A 17,764-nucleotide genomic window follows, 5' to 3' on the forward strand; every position below is an offset into this window, starting at 1 on the left:
CTGCCAGCTATCTGCAGACATTCGCATTTTCGGAGCAGGGCTAGGAACGGAGCCTGGCAGGCAACCCTTCCAATCCCAGGCTACGTTTGAATTTTGAGGTGGCAAGACAAGCAAGCAGCACCACTCTCTGTGCCTCTGTGCGAGCAGTGCCATGGGCAGATGAGGCTGAGCAACAGCTTTCCAGGCTAGCCCCTTCTGGCTGCCAGCTATCTGCAGACATTCGCATTTTCGGAGCAGGGCTAGGAACGGAGACTGGCAGGCACACCCTCCAATCCCAGGCTACGTTTCAAGTTTGAGGTGGCAAGACAAGCAAGCAGCTATAGTCTCTGCGCCTCTGTGCGAGCAGTGCCATGGGCAGATGAGGCTGAGCAACAGCTTTCCAGGCTAGCCCCTTCTGGCTGCCAGCTATCTGCAGACATTCACATTTTCGGAGCAGGGCTAGGAACGGAGCCTGGCAGGCAACCCTTCCAATCCCAGGCTACGTTTGAATTTTGAGGTGGCAAGACAAGCAAGCAGCACCACTCTCTGTGCCTCTGTGCGAGCAGTGCCATGGGCAGATGAGGCTGAGCAACAGCTTTCCAGGCTAGCCCCTTCTGGCTGCCAGCTATCTGCAGACATTCGCATTTTCGGAGCAGGGCTAGGAACGGAGACTGGCAGGCACACCCTCCAATCCCAGGCTACGTTTGAAGTTTGAGGTGGCAAGACAAGCAAGCAGCTATAGTCTCTACGCCTCTGTGCGAGCAGTGCCATGGGCAGATGAGGCTGAGCAACAGCTTTCCAGGCTAGCCCCTTCTGGCTGCCAGCTATCTGCAGACATTCGCATTTTCGGAGCAGGGTTATGAACGGAGACTGGCAGGCACCCCCTCCAATCCCAGGCTACGTTTGAAGTTTGAGGTGGCAAGACAAGCAAGCAGCACCACTCTCTGCGCCTCTGTGCGAGTAGTGCCATGGGCAGATGAGGCTGAGCAACAGCTTTCCAGGCTAGCCCCTTCTGGCTGCCAGCTATCTGCAGACATGCGCATTTTCGGAGCAGGGCTAGGAACGGAGACTGGCAGGCAACCCTTCCAATCCAAGGCTACGTTTGAATTTTCAGGTGGCAAGACAAGCAAGCAGCCCCACTCTCTGTGCCTCTGTGCTAGCAGTGCCATGGGCAGATGAGGCTGAGCAACAGCTTTCCAGGCTAGCACCTTCTGGCTGCCAGCTATCTGCAGACGTTCGCACTTTCGGAGCAGGGCTGCGAAAGGAGCCTGGCTGGTACACCAACTTTCCCAGGTTACGTTTGAAGTTTGAGGTGGCAAGACAAGCAAGCAGCCCCATTCTCTGTGCCTCTGTGTGAGCACTGCCATGGGCAGATGAGGCTGAGCAGCAGCTTTCCAGGATAGCCCTTTCTGGCTGCCAGCTATCTGCAGACGTTCGCACTTTCGGAGCAGGGCTGTGATAGGAGCCTGACAGGGACACCAACTTTCCCAGCATGCGTTTGAAGTTTCAAGTGGCAAGATAAGCAAGCAGCCCCATTCTCTGTGCCTCTATGCGAACAGTGCCATGGGCAGATGAGGCTGAGCAACAGCTTTCCAGGCTAGCCCCTTCTGGCTGCCAGATATCTGCAGACGTTCGCATTTTCGGAGCAGGGCTAGGAACGGAGCCTGACAGGCAACCCTTCCAATCCCAGGCTACGTTTGAATTTTGAGGTGGCAAGACAAGCAAGCAGCACCACTCTCTGTGCCTCTGTGCGAGCAGTGCCATGGGCAGATGAGGCTGAGCAACAGCTTTCCAGGCTAGCCCCTTCTGGCTGCCAGCTATCTGCAGACATTCGCATTTTCGGAGCAGGGCTAGGAACGGAGACTGGCAGGCAACCCTTCCAATCCAAGGCTACGTTTGAATTTTGAGGTGGCAAGACAAGCAAGCAGCCCCACTCTCTGTGCCTCTGTGCTAGCAGTGCCATGGGCAGATGAGGCTGAGCAGCAGCTTTCCAGGCTAGCCCCTTCTAGCTGCCAGCTATCTGCAGACATTCGCATTTTTAGAGCACGGCTAGGAACGGAGCCTGGCAGGCACCCCCTCCAATCCCAGGCTACGTTTGAAGTTTGAGGTGGCAAGACAAGCAAGCAGCCCCATTCTCTGTGCCTCTGTGTGAGCACTGCCATGGGCAGATGAGGCTGAGCAACAGCTTTCCAGGATAGCCCTTTCTGGCTGCCAGCTATCTGCAGACGTTCGCACTTTCGGAGCAGGGCTGTGATAGGAGCCTGACAGGGACACCAACTTTCCCAGCATGCGTTTGAAGTTTCAAGTGGCAAGATAAGCAAGCAGCCCCATTCTCTGTGCCTCTATGCGAACAGTGCCATGGGCAGATGAGGCTGAGCAACAGCTTTCCAGGATAGCCCCTTCTGGCTGCCAGCTATCTGCAGACGTTCGCACTTTCGGAGCAGGGCTAGGAACGGAGCCTGGCAGGCACACCCTCCAATCCCAGGCTACGTTTCAAGTTTGAGGTGGCAAGACAAGCAAGCAGCTATAGTCTCTGCGCCTCTGTGCGAGCAGTGCCATGGGCAGATGAGGCTGAGCAACAGCTTTCCAGGCTAGCCCCTTCTGGCTGCCAGCTATCTGCAGACGTTCGCACTTTCGGAGCAGGGCTAGGAACGGAGACTGGCAGGGACACCAACTTTCCCAGGCTACGTTTGAAGTTTGAGGTGGCAAGACAAGCAAGCAGCTATAGTCTCTGTGCCTCTGTGCGAGCAGTGCCATGGGCAGATGAGGCTGAGCAACAGCTTTCCAGGCTAGCCCCTTCTGGCTGCCAGCTATCTGCAGACATTCGCATTTTCGGAGCAGGGATATGAACGGAGACTGGCAGGCACCCCCTCCAATCCCAGGCTACGTTTGAAGTTTGAGGTGGCAAGACAAGCAAGCAGCACCACTCTCTGTGCCTCTGTGCGAGCAGTGCCATGGGCAGATGAGGCTGAGCAACAGCTTTCCAGGCTAGCCCCTTCTGGCTGCCAGCTATCTGCAGACGTTCGCATTTTCGGAGCAGGGCTAGGAACGGAGACTGGCAGGCAACCCTTCCAATCCAAGGCTACGTTTGAATTTTGAGGTGGCAAGACAAGCAAGCAGCCCCACTCTCTGTGCCTCTGTGCGAGCACTGCCATGGGCAGATGAGGCTGAGCAACAGCTTTCCAGGCTAGCACCTTCTGGCTGCCAGCTATCTGCAGACGTTCGCACTTTCGGAGCAGGGCTGCGAAAGGAGCCTAGCAGGTACACCAACTTTCGCAGGCTACGTTAGAAGTTTGAGGTGGCAAGACAAGCAAGCAGCCCCATTCTCTGTGCCTCTGTGCGAGCACTGCCATGGGCAGATGAGGCTGAGCAACAGCTTTCCAGGCTAGCCCCTTCTGGCTGCCAGCTATCTGCAGACGTTCGCACTTTCGGAGCAGGTCCGCGAAAGGAGCCTGGCTGGTACACCAACTTTCCCAGGCTACGTTTGAAGTTTGAGGTGGCAAGACAAGCAAGCAGCCCCATTCTCTGTGCCTCTGTGCGAACAGTGCCATGGGCAGATGAGGCTGAGCAACAGCTTTCCAGGCTAGCCCCTTCTGGCTGCCAGCTATCTGCAGACGTTCGCACTTTCGGAGCAGGGCTGTGATAGGAGCCTGGCAGGGACACCACCATTCCCAGCACGCGTTTGAAGTTTCAAGTGGCAAGATAAGCAAGCAGCCCCATTCTCTGTGCCTCCATGCGAACAGTGCCATGGGCAGATGAGGCTGAGCAACAGCTTTCCAGGCTAGCCCCTTCTGGCTGCCAGCTATCTGCAGACGTTCGCACTTTCGGAGCAGGGCTGCGAAAGGAGCCTGGCAGGGACACCAACTTTCCCAGGCTACGTTTGAAGTTTGAGGTGGCAATACAAGCAAGCAGCTATAGTCTCTGTGCCTCTGTGCGAGCAGTGCCATGGGCAGATGAGGCTGAGCAACAGCTTTCCAGGCTAGCCCCTTCTGGCTGCGAGCTATCTGCAGACATTCGCATTTTCGGAGCAGGGCTAGGAACGGAGCCTGGCAGGCAACCCTTCCAATCCAAGGCTACGTTTGAATTCTGAGGTGGCAACACAAGCAAGCAGCCCCACTCTCTGTGCCTCTGTGCTAGTAGTGCCATGGGCAGATGAGGCTGAGCAGCAGCTTTCCAGGCTAGCCCCTTCTGGCTGCCAGCTATCTGCAGACATTCGCATTTTCGGAGCAGGGTTATGAACGGAGACTGGCAGGCACCCCCTCCAATCACAGGCTACGTTTCAAGTTTGAGGTGGCAAGACAAGCAAGCAGCTATAGTCTCTACGCCTCTGTGCGAGCAGTGCCATGGGCAGATGAGGCTGAGCAACAGCTTTCCAGGCTAGCCCCTTCTGGCTGCCAGCTATCTGCAGACGTTCGCATTTTCGGAGCAGGGCTAGGAACGGAGCCTGACAGGCAACCCTTCCAATCCCAGGCTACGTTTGAATTTTGAGGTGGCAAGACAAGCAAGCAGCACCACTCTCTGTGCCTCTGTGCGAGCAGTGCCATGGGCAGATGAGGCTGAGCAACAGCTTTCCAGGCTAGCCCCTTCTGGCTGCCAGCTATCTGCAGACATTCGCATTTTCGGAGCAGGGCTAGGAACGGAGACTGGCAGGCACACCCTCCAATCCCAGGCTACGTTTGAAGTTTGAGGTGGCAAGACAAGCAAGCAGCTATAGTCTCTACGCCTCTGTGCGAGCAGTGCCATGGGCAGATGAGGCTGAGCAACAGCTTTCCAGGCTAGCCCCTTCTGGCTGCTATCTATCTGCAGACATTCGCATTTTCGGAGCAGGGCTAGGAACGAAAACTGGCAGGCACCCCCTCCAATCCCAGGCTACGTTTGAAGTTTGAGGTGGCAAGACAAGCAAGCAGCTATAGTCTCTGCGCCTCTGTGCGAGCAGTGCCATGGGCAGATGAGGCTGAGCAACAGCTTTCCAGGCTAGCCCCTTCTGGCTGCCAGCTATCTGCAGACATTCGCATTTTCGGAGCAGGGTTATGAACGGAGACTGGCAGGCACCCCCTCCAATCCCAGGCTACGTTTGAAGTTTGAGGTGGCAAGACAAGCAAGCAGCACCACTCTCTGTGCCTCTGTGCGAGCAGTGCCATGGGCAGATGAGGCTGAGCAACAGCTTTCCAGGCTAGCCCCTTCTGGCTGCCAGCTATCTGCACACATTCGCATTTTCGGAGCAGGGCTAGGAACGGAGACTGGCAGGCAACCCTTCCAATCCCAGGCTACGTTTGAATTTTCAGGTGGCAAGACAAGCAAGCAGCCCCACTCTCTGTGCCTCTGTGCTAGCAGTGCCATGGGCAGATGAGGCTGAGCAACAGCTTTCCAGGCTAGCCCCTTCTGTCTGCCAGCTATCTGCAGACGTTCGCACTTTCGGAGCAGGGCTGCGAAAGGAGCCTGGCTTTTACACCAACTTTCCCAGGATACGTTTGAAGTTTGAGGTGGCAAGACAAGCAAGCAGCCCCATTCTCTGTGCCTCTGTGTGAGCACTGCCATGGGCAGATGAGGCTGAGCAGCAGCTTTCCAGGATAGCCCTTTCTGGCTGCCAGCTATCTGCAGACGTTCGCACTTTCGGAGCAGGGCTGTGATAGGAGCCTGACAGGGACACCAACTTTCCCAGCATGCGTTTGAAGTTTCAAGTGGCAAGATAAGCAAGCAGCCCCATTCTCTGTGCCTCTATGCGAACAGTGCCATGGGCAGATGAGGCTGAGCAACAGCTTTCCAGGCTAGCCCCTTCTGGCTGCCAGCTATCTGCAGACGTTCGCACTTTCGGAGCAGGGCTGTGATAGGAGCCTGGCTGGTACACCAACTTTCCCAGGCTACGTTTGAAGTTTGAGGTGGCAAGACAAGCAAGCAGCCCCATTCTCTGTGCCTCTGTGTGAGCACTGCCATGGGCAGATGAGGCTGAGCAGCAGCTTTCCAGGATAGCCCTTTCTGGCTGCCAGCTATCTGCAGACATTCGCATTTTCGGAGCAGGGCTAGGAACGGAGACTGGCAGGCACCCCCTCCAATCCCAGGCTACGTTTGAAGTTTGAAGTGGCAAGACAAGCAAGCAGCTATAGTCTCTACGCCTCTGTGCGAGCAGTGCCATGGGCAGATGAGGCTGAGCAACAGCTTTCCAGGCTAGCCCCTTCTGGCTGCCAGCTATCTGCAGACATTCGCATTTTCAGAGCAGGGCTAGGAACGGAGACTGGCAGGCACCCCCTCCAATCCCAGGCTACGTTTCAAGTTTGAGGTGGCAAGACAAGCAAGCAGCTATAGTCTCTGCGCCTCTGTGCGAGCAGTGCCATGGGCAGATGAGGCTGAGCAACAGCTTTCCAGGCTAGCCCCTTCTGGCTGCCAGCTATCTGCAGACGTTCGCATTTTCGGAGCAGGGCTAGGAACGGAGCCTGGCAGGCAACCCTTCCAATCCCAGGCTACGTTTGAATTTTGAGGTGGTAAGACAAGCAAGCAGCACCACTCTCTGTGCCTCTGTGCGAGCAGTGCCATGGGCAGATGAGTCTGAGCAACAGCTTTCCAGGCTAGCCCCTTCTGGCTGCCAGCTATCTGCAGACGTTCGCATTTTCGGAGCAGGGCTAGGAACGGAGACTGGCAGGCAACCCTTCCAATCCAAGGCTACGTTTGAATTTTGAGGTGGCAAGACAAGCAAGCAGCCCCACTCTCTGTGCCTCTGTGCTAGCAGTGCCATGGGCAGATGAGGCTGAGCAGCAGCTTTCCAGGCTAGCCCCTTCTAGCTGCCAGCTATCTGCAGACATTCGCATTTTTAGAGCACGGCTAGGAACGGAGCCTGGCAGGCACCCCCTCCAATCCCAGGCTACGTTTGAAGTTTGAGGTGGCAAGAGAAGCAAGCAGCCCCATTCTCTGTGCCTCTGTGTGAGCACTGCCATGGGCAGATGAGGCTGAGCAACAGCTTTCCAGGATAGCCCCTTCTGGCTGCCAGCTATCTGCAGACGTTCGCACTTTCGGAGCAGGGCTGCGAAAGGAGACTGGCAGGGACACCAACTTTACCAGGCTACGTTTGAAGTTTGAGGTGGCAAGACAAGCAAGCAGCTATAGTCTCTGCGCCTCTGTGCGAGCAGTGCCATGGGCAGATGAGGCTGAGCAACAGCTTTCCAGGCTAGCCCCTTCTGGCTGCCAGCTATCTGCAGACATTCGCATTTTCGGAGCAGGGCTAGGAACGGAGCCTGGCAGGCACCCCCTCCAATCCCAGGCTACGTTTGAAGTTTGAGGTGGCAAGACAAGCAAGCAGCTATAGTCTCTGCTCCTCTGTGCGAGCAGTGCCATGGGCAGATTAGGCTGAGCAACAGCTTTCCAGGCTAGCCTATTCTGCCTGCCAGCTATCTGCAGACATTCGCATTTTCGGAGCAGGGCTAGGAACGGAGACTGGCAGGCACCCCCTCCAATCCCAGGCTACGTTTGAAGTTTGAGGTGGCAAGACAAGCAAGCAGCTATAGTCTCTACGCCTCTGTGCGAGCAGTGCCATGGGCAGATGAGGCTGAGCAACAGCTTTCCAGGCTAGCCCCTTCTGGCTGCCAGCTATCTGCAGACATTCGCATTTTCGGAGCAGGGCTAGGAACGGAGCCTGGCAGGCACACCCTCCAATCCCAGGCTACGTTTGAATTTTGAGGTGGCAAGACAAGCAAGCAGCTATAGTCTCTGCGCCTCTGTGCGAGCAGTGCCATGGGCAGATGAGGCTGAGCAACAGCTTTCCAGGCTAGCCCCTTCTGGCTGCCAGCTATCTGCAGACATTCGCATTTTCGGAGCAGGGTTAGGAACGGAGACTGGCAGGCACCCCCTCCAATCCCAGGCTACGTTTGAAGTTTGAGGTGGCAAGACAAGCAAGCAGCCCCATTCTCTGTGCCTCTGTGTGAGCACTGCCATGGGCAGATGAGGCTGAGCAACAGCTTTCCAGGCTAGCCCCTTCTGGCTGCCAGCTATCTGCAGACATTCGCATTTTCGGAGCAGGGCTAGGAACGGAGACTGGCAGGCACACCCTCCAATCCCAGGCTACGTTTGAAGTTTGAGGTGGCAAGACAAGCAAGCAGCTATAGTCTCTACGCCTCTGTGCGAGCAGTGCCATGGGCAGATGAGGCTGAGCAACAGCTTTCCAGGCTAGCCCCTTCTGGCTGCTATCTATCTGCAGACATTCGCATTTTCGGAGCAGGGCTAGGAACGAAAACTGGCAGGCACCCCCTCCAATCCCAGGCTACGTTTGAAGTTTGAGGTGGCAAGACAAGCAAGCAGCTATAGTCTCTGCGCCTCTGTGCGAGCAGTGCCATGGGCAGATGAGGCTGAGCAACAGCTTTCCAGGCTAGCCCCTTCTGGCTGCCAGCTATCTGCAGACATTCGCATTTTCGGAGCAGGGTTATGAACGGAGACTGGCAGGCACCCCCTCCAATCCCAGGCTACGTTTGAAGTTTGAGGTGGCAAGACAAGCAAGCAGCACCACTCTCTGTGCCTCTGTGCGAGCAGTGCCATGGGCAGATGAGGCTGAGCAACAGCTTTCCAGGCTAGCCCCTTCTGGCTGCCAGCTATCTGCACACATTCGCATTTTCGGAGCAGGGCTAGGAACGGAGACTGGCAGGCAACCCTTCCAATCCCAGGCTACGTTTGAATTTTCAGGTGGCAAGACAAGCAAGCAGCCCCACTCTCTGTGCCTCTGTGCTAGCAGTGCCATGGGCAGATGAGGCTGAGCAACAGCTTTCCAGGCTAGCCCCTTCTGTCTGCCAGCTATCTGCAGACGTTCGCACTTTCGGAGCAGGGCTGCGAAAGGAGCCTGGCTTTTACACCAACTTTCCCAGGATACGTTTGAAGTTTGAGGTGGCAAGACAAGCAAGCAGCCCCATTCTCTGTGCCTCTGTGTGAGCACTGCCATGGGCAGATGAGGCTGAGCAGCAGCTTTCCAGGATAGCCCTTTCTGGCTGCCAGCTATCTGCAGACGTTCGCACTTTCGGAGCAGGGCTGTGATAGGAGCCTGACAGGGACACCAACTTTCCCAGCATGCGTTTGAAGTTTCAAGTGGCAAGATAAGCAAGCAGCCCCATTCTCTGTGCCTCTATGCGAACAGTGCCATGGGCAGATGAGGCTGAGCAACAGCTTTCCAGGCTAGCCCCTTCTGGCTGCCAGCTATCTGCAGACGTTCGCACTTTCGGAGCAGGGCTGTGATAGGAGCCTGGCTGGTACACCAACTTTCCCAGGCTACGTTTGAAGTTTGAGGTGGCAAGACAAGCAAGCAGCCCCATTCTCTGTGCCTCTGTGTGAGCACTGCCATGGGCAGATGAGGCTGAGCAGCAGCTTTCCAGGATAGCCCTTTCTGGCTGCCAGCTATCTGCAGACATTCGCATTTTCGGAGCAGGGCTAGGAACGGAGACTGGCAGGCACCCCCTCCAATCCCAGGCTACGTTTGAAGTTTGAAGTGGCAAGACAAGCAAGCAGCTATAGTCTCTACGCCTCTGTGCGAGCAGTGCCATGGGCAGATGAGGCTGAGCAACAGCTTTCCAGGCTAGCCCCTTCTGGCTGCCAGCTATCTGCAGACATTCGCATTTTCAGAGCAGGGCTAGGAACGGAGACTGGCAGGCACCCCCTCCAATCCCAGGCTACGTTTCAAGTTTGAGGTGGCAAGACAAGCAAGCAGCTATAGTCTCTGCGCCTCTGTGCGAGCAGTGCCATGGGCAGATGAGGCTGAGCAACAGCTTTCCAGGCTAGCCCCTTCTGGCTGCCAGCTATCTGCAGACGTTCGCATTTTCGGAGCAGGGCTAGGAACGGAGCCTGGCAGGCAACCCTTCCAATCCCAGGCTACGTTTGAATTTTGAGGTGGTAAGACAAGCAAGCAGCACCACTCTCTGTGCCTCTGTGCGAGCAGTGCCATGGGCAGATGAGTCTGAGCAACAGCTTTCCAGGCTAGCCCCTTCTGGCTGCCAGCTATCTGCAGACGTTCGCATTTTCGGAGCAGGGCTAGGAACGGAGACTGGCAGGCAACCCTTCCAATCCAAGGCTACGTTTGAATTTTGAGGTGGCAAGACAAGCAAGCAGCCCCACTCTCTGTGCCTCTGTGCTAGCAGTGCCATGGGCAGATGAGGCTGAGCAGCAGCTTTCCAGGCTAGCCCCTTCTAGCTGCCAGCTATCTGCAGACATTCGCATTTTTAGAGCACGGCTAGGAACGGAGCCTGGCAGGCACCCCCTCCAATCCCAGGCTACGTTTGAAGTTTGAGGTGGCAAGAGAAGCAAGCAGCCCCATTCTCTGTGCCTCTGTGTGAGCACTGCCATGGGCAGATGAGGCTGAGCAACAGCTTTCCAGGATAGCCCCTTCTGGCTGCCAGCTATCTGCAGACGTTCGCACTTTCGGAGCAGGGCTGCGAAAGGAGACTGGCAGGGACACCAACTTTACCAGGCTACGTTTGAAGTTTGAGGTGGCAAGACAAGCAAGCAGCTATAGTCTCTGCGCCTCTGTGCGAGCAGTGCCATGGGCAGATGAGGCTGAGCAACAGCTTTCCAGGCTAGCCCCTTCTGGCTGCCAGCTATCTGCAGACATTCGCATTTTCGGAGCAGGGCTAGGAACGGAGCCTGGCAGGCACCCCCTCCAATCCCAGGCTACGTTTGAAGTTTGAGGTGGCAAGACAAGCAAGCAGCTATAGTCTCTGCTCCTCTGTGCGAGCAGTGCCATGGGCAGATTAGGCTGAGCAACAGCTTTCCAGGCTAGCCTATTCTGCCTGCCAGCTATCTGCAGACATTCGCATTTTCGGAGCAGGGCTAGGAACGGAGACTGGCAGGCACCCCCTCCAATCCCAGGCTACGTTTGAAGTTTGAGGTGGCAAGACAAGCAAGCAGCTATAGTCTCTACGCCTCTGTGCGAGCAGTGCCATGGGCAGATGAGGCTGAGCAACAGCTTTCCAGGCTAGCCCCTTCTGGCTGCCAGCTATCTGCAGACATTCGCATTTTCGGAGCAGGGCTAGGAACGGAGCCTGGCAGGCACACCCTCCAATCCCAGGCTACGTTTGAATTTTGAGGTGGCAAGACAAGCAAGCAGCTATAGTCTCTGCGCCTCTGTGCGAGCAGTGCCATGGGCAGATGAGGCTGAGCAACAGCTTTCCAGGCTAGCCCCTTCTGGCTGCCAGCTATCTGCAGACATTCGCATTTTCGGAGCAGGGTTAGGAACGGAGACTGGCAGGCACCCCCTCCAATCCCAGGCTACGTTTGAAGTTTGAGGTGGCAAGACAAGCAAGCAGCCCCATTCTCTGTGCCTCTGTGTGAGCACTGCCATGGGCAGATGAGGCTGAGCAACAGCTTTCCAGGATAGCCCTTTCTGGCTGCCAGCTATCTGCAGACGTTCGCACTTTCGGAGCAGGGCTGTGATAGGAGCCTGACAGGGACACCAACTTTCCCAGCATGCGATTGAAGTTTCAAGTGGCAAGATAAGCAAGCAGCCCCATTCTCTGTGCCTCTATGCGAACAGTGCCATGGGCAGATGAGGCTAAGCAACAGCTTTCCAGGATAGCCCCTTCTGGCTGCCAGCGATCTGCAGACGTTCGCACTTTCGGAGCAGGGCTGCGAAAGGAGCCTGGCAGGGACACCAGCTTTCCCAGGCTACGTTTGAAGTTTGAGGTGGCAAGACAATCAAGCAGCGCCATTCTCTGTGCCTCTGTGTGAGCACTGCCATGGGCAGATGAGGCTGAGCAACAGCTTTCCAGGCTAGCCCCTTCTGGCTGCCAGCTATCTGCAGACGTTCGCACTTTCGGAGCAGGGCTGTGATAGGAGCCTGGCAGGGACACCACCATTCCCAGCATGCATTTGACGTTTCAAGTGGCAAGATAAGCAAGCAGCCCCATTCTCTGTGCCTCTGTGCGAACAGTGCCATGGGCAGATGAGGCTGAGCAACAGCTTTCCAGGCTAGCCCCTTCTGGCTGCCAGCTATCTGCAGACGTTTGCACTTTCGGAGCAGGGCTGCGAAAGGATCCTGGCTGGGACACAAACTTTCCCAGGCTACGTTTGAAGTTTGAGGTGGCAAGACAAGCAAGCAGCCCCAGTCTCTGTGCCTCTGTGCGAGCACTGCCATGGGCAGATGAGGCTGAGCAACAGCTTTCCAGGATAGCCCCTTCTGGCTGCCAGCTATCTGCAGACATTCGCATTTTCGGAGCAGGGCTGGGAACGGAGCCTGGCAGGCATCCCCTCCAATCCCAGGCTACGTTTCAAGTTTGAGGTGGAAAGACAAGCAAGCAGCTATAGTCTCTACGCCTCTGTGCGAGCAGTGCCATGGGCAGATGAGGCTGAGCAACAGCTTTCCAGGCTAGCCCCTTCTGGCTGCCAGCTATCTGCAGACATTCGCATTTTCGGAGCAGGGCTAGGAACGGAGACTGGCAGGCACCCCCACAATCCCAGGCTACGTTTGAAGTTTGAGGTGGCAAGACAAGCAAGCAGCTATAGTCTCTGTGCCTCTGTGCGAGCAGTGCCATGGGCAGATGAGGCTGAGCAACAGCTTTCCAGGCTAGCCCCTTCTGGCTGCCAGCTATCTGCAGACGTTCGCATTTTCGGAGCAGGGCTAGGAACGGAGACTGGCAGGCACCCCCTCCAATCCCAGGCTACGTTTGAAGTTTGAGGTGGCAAGACAAGCAAGCAGCCCCACTCTCTGTGCCTCTGTGCTAGCAGTGCCATGGGCAGATGAGGCTGAGCAGCAGCTTTCCAGGCTAGCCCCTTCTAGCTGCCAGCTATCTGCAGACATTCGCATTTTTAGAGCACGGCTAGGAACGGAGCCTGGCAGGCACCCCCTCCAATCCCAGGCTACGTTTGAAGTTTGAGGTGGCAAGAGAAGCAAGCAGCCCCATTCTCTGTGCCTCTGTGTGAGCACTGCCATGGGCAGATGAGGCTGAGCAACAGCTTTCCAGGATAGCCCCTTCTGGCTGCCAGCTATCTGCAGACGTTCGCACTTTCGGAGCAGGGCTGCGAAAGGAGACTGGCAGGGACACCAACTTTACCAGGCTACGTTTGAAGTTTGAGGTGGCAAGACAAGCAAGCAGCTATAGTCTCTGCGCCTCTGTGCGAGCAGTGCCATGGGCAGATGAGGCTGAGCAACAGCTTTCCAGGCTAGCCCCTTCTGGCTGCCAGCTATCTGCAGACATTCGCATTTTCGGAGCAGGGCTAGGAACGGAGCCTGGCAGGCACCCCCTCCAATCCCAGGCTACGTTTGAAGTTTGAGGTGGCAAGACAAGCAAGCAGCTATAGTCTCTGCTCCTCTGTGCGAGCAGTGCCATGGGCAGATTAGGCTGAGCAACAGCTTTCCAGGCTAGCCTATTCTGCCTGCCAGCTATCTGCAGACATTCGCATTTTCGGAGCAGGGCTAGGAACGGAGACTGGCAGGCACCCCCTCCAATCCCAGGCTACGTTTGAAGTTTGAGGTGGCAAGACAAGCAAGCAGCTATAGTCTCTACGCCTCTGTGCGAGCAGTGCCATGGGCAGATGAGGCTGAGCAACAGCTTTCCAGGCTAGCCCCTTCTGGCTGCCAGCTATCTGCAGACATTCGCATTTTCGGAGCAGGGCTAGGAACGGAGCCTGGCAGGCACACCCTCCAATCCCAGGCTACGTTTCAAGTTTGAGGTGGCAAGACAAGCAAGCAGCTATAGTCTCTGCGCCTCTGTGCGAGCAGTGCCATGGGCAGATGAGGCTGAGCAACAGCTTTCCAGGCTAGCCCCTTCTGGCTGCCAGCTATCTGCAGACATTCGCATTTTCGGAGCAGGGTTAGGAACGGAGACTGGCAGGCACCCCCTCCAATCCCAGGCTACGTTTGAAGTTTGAGGTGGCAAGACAAGCAAGCAGCCCCATTCTCTGTGCCTCTGTGTGAGCACTGCCATGGGCAGATGAGGCTGAGCAACAGCTTTCCAGGATAGCCCTTTCTGGCTGCCAGCTATCTGCAGACGTTCGCACTTTCGGAGCAGGGCTGTGATAGGAGCCTGACAGGGACACCAACTTTCCCAGCATGCGATTGAAGTTTCAAGTGGCAAGATAAGCAAGCAGCCCCATTCTCTGTGCCTCTATGCGAACAGTGCCATGGGCAGATGAGGCTAAGCAACAGCTTTCCAGGATAGCCCCTTCTGGCTGCCAGCGATCTGCAGACGTTCGCACTTTCGGAGCAGGGCTGCGAAAGGAGCCTGGCAGGGACACCAGCTTTCCCAGGCTACGTTTGAAGTTTGAGGTGGCAAGACAATCAAGCAGCGCCATTCTCTGTGCCTCTGTGCGAGCACTGCCATGGGCAGATGAGGCTGAGCAACAGCTTTCCAGGCTAGCCCCTTCTGGCTGCCAGCTATCTGCAGACGTTCGCACTTTCGGAGCAGGGCTGTGATAGGAGCCTGGCAGGGACACCACCATTCCCAGCATGCATTTGACGTTTCAAGTGGCAAGATAAGCAAGCAGCCCCATTCTCTGTGCCTCTGTGCGAACAGTGCCATGGGCAGATGAGGCTGAGCAACAGCTTTCCAGGCTAGCCCCTTCTGGCTGCCAGCTATCTGCAGACGTTTGCACTTTCGGAGCAGGGCTGCGAAAGGATCCTGGCTGGGACACAAACTTTCCCAGGCTACGTTTGAAGTTTGAGGTGGCAAGACAAGCAAGCAGCCCCAGTCTCTGTGCCTCTGTGCGAGCACTGCCATGGGCAGATGAGGCTGAGCAACAGCTTTCCAGGATAGCCCTTTCTGGCTGCCAGCTATCTGCAGACATTCGCATTTTCGGAGCAGGGCTGGGAACGGAGCCTGGCAGGCATCCCCTCCAATCCCAGGCTACGTTTCAAGTTTGAGGTGGAAAGACAAGCAAGCAGCTATAGTCTCTACGCCTCTGTGCGAGCAGTGCCATGGGCAGATGAGGCTGAGCAACAGCTTTCCAGGCTAGCCCCTTCTGGCTGCCAGCTATCTGCAGACATTCGCATTTTCGGAGCAGGGCTAGGAACGGAGACTGGCAGGCACCCCCACAATCCCAGGCTACGTTTGAAGTTTGAGGTGGCAAGACAAGCAAGCAGCTATAGTCTCTGTGCCTCTGTGCGAGCAGTGCCATGGGCAGATGAGGCTGAGCAACAGCTTTCCAGGCTAGCCCCTTCTGGCTGCCAGCTATCTGCAGACGTTCGCATTTTCGGAGCAGGGCTAGGAACGGAGACTGGCAGGCACCCCCTCCAATCCCAGGCTACGTTTGAAGTTTGAGGTGGCAAGACAAGCAAGCAGCTATAGTCTCTGTGCCTCTGTGCGAGCACTGCCATGGGCAGATGAGGCTGAGCAACAGCTTTCCAGGCTAGCACCTTCTAGCTGCCAGCTATCTGCAGACATTCGCATTTTCGGAGCAGGGCTGCGAACGGAGCCTGGCAGGCAACCCTTCCAATCCCAGGCTACGTTTGAATTTTGAGGTGGCAAGACAAGCAAGCAGCACCACTCTCTGTGCCTCTGTGCGAGCAGTGCCATGGGCAGATGAGGCTGAGCAACAGCTTTCCAGGCTACCCCTTCTGGCTGCCAGCTATCTGCAGACATTCGCATTTTTAGAGCAGGGCTAGGAACGGAGCCTGGCAAGCACACCCTCCAAACTCAGGCTACGTTTGAAGTTTGAGGTGGCAAGACAAGCAAGCAGCCCCACTCTCTGTGCCTCTGTGCGAGCAGTGCCATGGGCAGATGAGGCTGAGACACAGTTTTCCAGGCTAGCACCTTCTGGCTGCCAGCTATCTGCAGACGTTCGCACTTTCGGAGCAGGGCTGCGAAAGGAGCCTGGCTGGGACACCACCATTCCCAGGCTACATTTGAAGTTTGAGGTGGCAAGACAAGCAAGCAGCCCCATTCTCTGTGCCTCTGTGTGAGCACTGCCATGGGCAGATGAGGCTGAGCAACAGCTTTCCAGGCTAGCCCCTTCTGGCTGCCAGCTATCTGCAGACGTTCGCACTTTCGGAGCAGGTCCGCGAAAGGAGCCTGGCTGGTACACCAACTTTCCCAGGCTACGTTTGAAGTTTGAGGTGGCAAGACAAGCAAGCAGCCCCATTCTCTGTGCCTCTGTGCGAGCACTGCCATGGGCAGATGAGGCTGAGCAACAGCTTTCCAGGATAGCCCTTTCTGGCTGCCAGCTATCTGCAGACGTTCGCACTTTCGGAGCAGGGCTGTGATAGGAGCCTGGCAGGGACACCACCATTCCCAGGCTACGTTTTTAGTTTCAAGTGGCAAGATAAGCAAGCAGCCCCATTCTCTGTGCCTCTATGCGAACAGTGCCATGGGCAGATGAGGCTGAGCAACAGCTTTCCAGGCTAGCCCCTTCTGGCTGCCAGCTATCTGCAGACGTTCGCACTTTCGGAGCAGGGCTGCGAATGGAGAATGGCAGGGACACCAACTTTCCCAGGCTACGTTTGAAGTTTGAGGTGGCAAGACAAGCAAGCAGCTATAGTCTCTGTGCCTCTGTGCGAGCAGTGCCATGGGCAGATGAGGCTGAGCAACAGCTTTCCAGGCTAGCCCCTTCTGCCTGCCAGCTATCTGCAGACATTCGCATTTTCGGAGCAGGGCTAGGAACGGAGACTGGCAGGCACACCCTCCAATCCCAGGCTACGTTTGAAGTTTGAGGTGGCAAGACAAGCAAGCAGCTATAGTCTCTACGCCTCTGTGCGAGCAGTGCCATGGGCAGATGAGGCTGAGCAACAGCTTTCCAGGCTAGCCCCTTCTGGCTGCCAGCTATCTGCAGACATTCGCATTTTCGGAGCAGGGCTAGGAACGGACACTGGCAGGCACCCCCTCCAATCCAAGGCTACGTTTCAAGTTTGAGGTGGCAAGACAAGCAAGCAGCTATAGTCTCTGCGCCTCTGTGCGAGCAGTGCCATGGGCAGATGAGGCTGAGCAACAGCTTTCCAGGCTAGCCCCTTCTGGCTGCCAGCTATCTGCAGACCTTCGCATTTTCGGAGCAGGGCTAGGAACGGAGACTGGCAGGCAACCCTTCCAATCCCAGGCTACTTTTGAATTTTGAGGTGGCAAGACAAGCAAGCAGCACCACTCTCTGTGCCTCTGTGCGAGCAGTGCCATGGGCAGATGAGGCTGAGCAACAGCTTTCCAGGCTAGCCCCTTCTGGCTGCCAGCTATCTGCACACATTCGCATTTTCGGAGCAGGGCTAGGAACGGAGCCTGGCAGGCACACCCTCCAATCCCAGGCTACGTTTCAAGTTTGAGGTGGCAAGACAAGCAAGCAGCTATAGTCTCTGTGCCTCTGTGCGAGCAGTGCCATGGGCAGATGAGGCTGAGCAACAGCTTTCCAGGCTAGCCTCTTCTGGCTGCCAGCTACCTGCAGACATTCGCATTTTCGGAGCAGGGCTAGGAACGGAGCCTGGCAGGCACACCCTCCAATCCCAGGCTACGTTTCAAGTTTGAGGTGGCAAGACAAGCAAGCAGCTATAGTCTCTGCGCCTCTGTGCGAGCAGTGCCATGGGCAGATGAGGCTGAGCAACAGCTTTCCAGGCTAGCCCCTTCTGCCTGCCAGCTATCTGCAGACATTCGCATTTTCGGAGCAGGGCTAGGAACGGAGACTGGCAGGCACCCCCTCCAATCCCAGGCTACGTTTGAAGTTTGAGGTGGCAAGACAAGCAAGCAGCTATAGTCTCTACGCCTCTGTGCGAGCAGTGCCATGGGCAGATGAGGCTGAGCAACAGCTTTCCAGGCTAGCCCCTTCTGGCTGCCAGTTATCTGCAGACATTCGCATTTTCGGAGCAGGGCTAGGAACGGAGCCTGGCAGGCACACCCTCCAATCCCAGGCTACG

Source organism: Opisthocomus hoazin, chromosome 20 (assembly GCF_030867145.1).
Source record: "Opisthocomus hoazin isolate bOpiHoa1 chromosome 20, bOpiHoa1.hap1, whole genome shotgun sequence".
NCBI lineage: Eukaryota > Metazoa > Chordata > Aves > Opisthocomiformes > Opisthocomidae > Opisthocomus > Opisthocomus hoazin.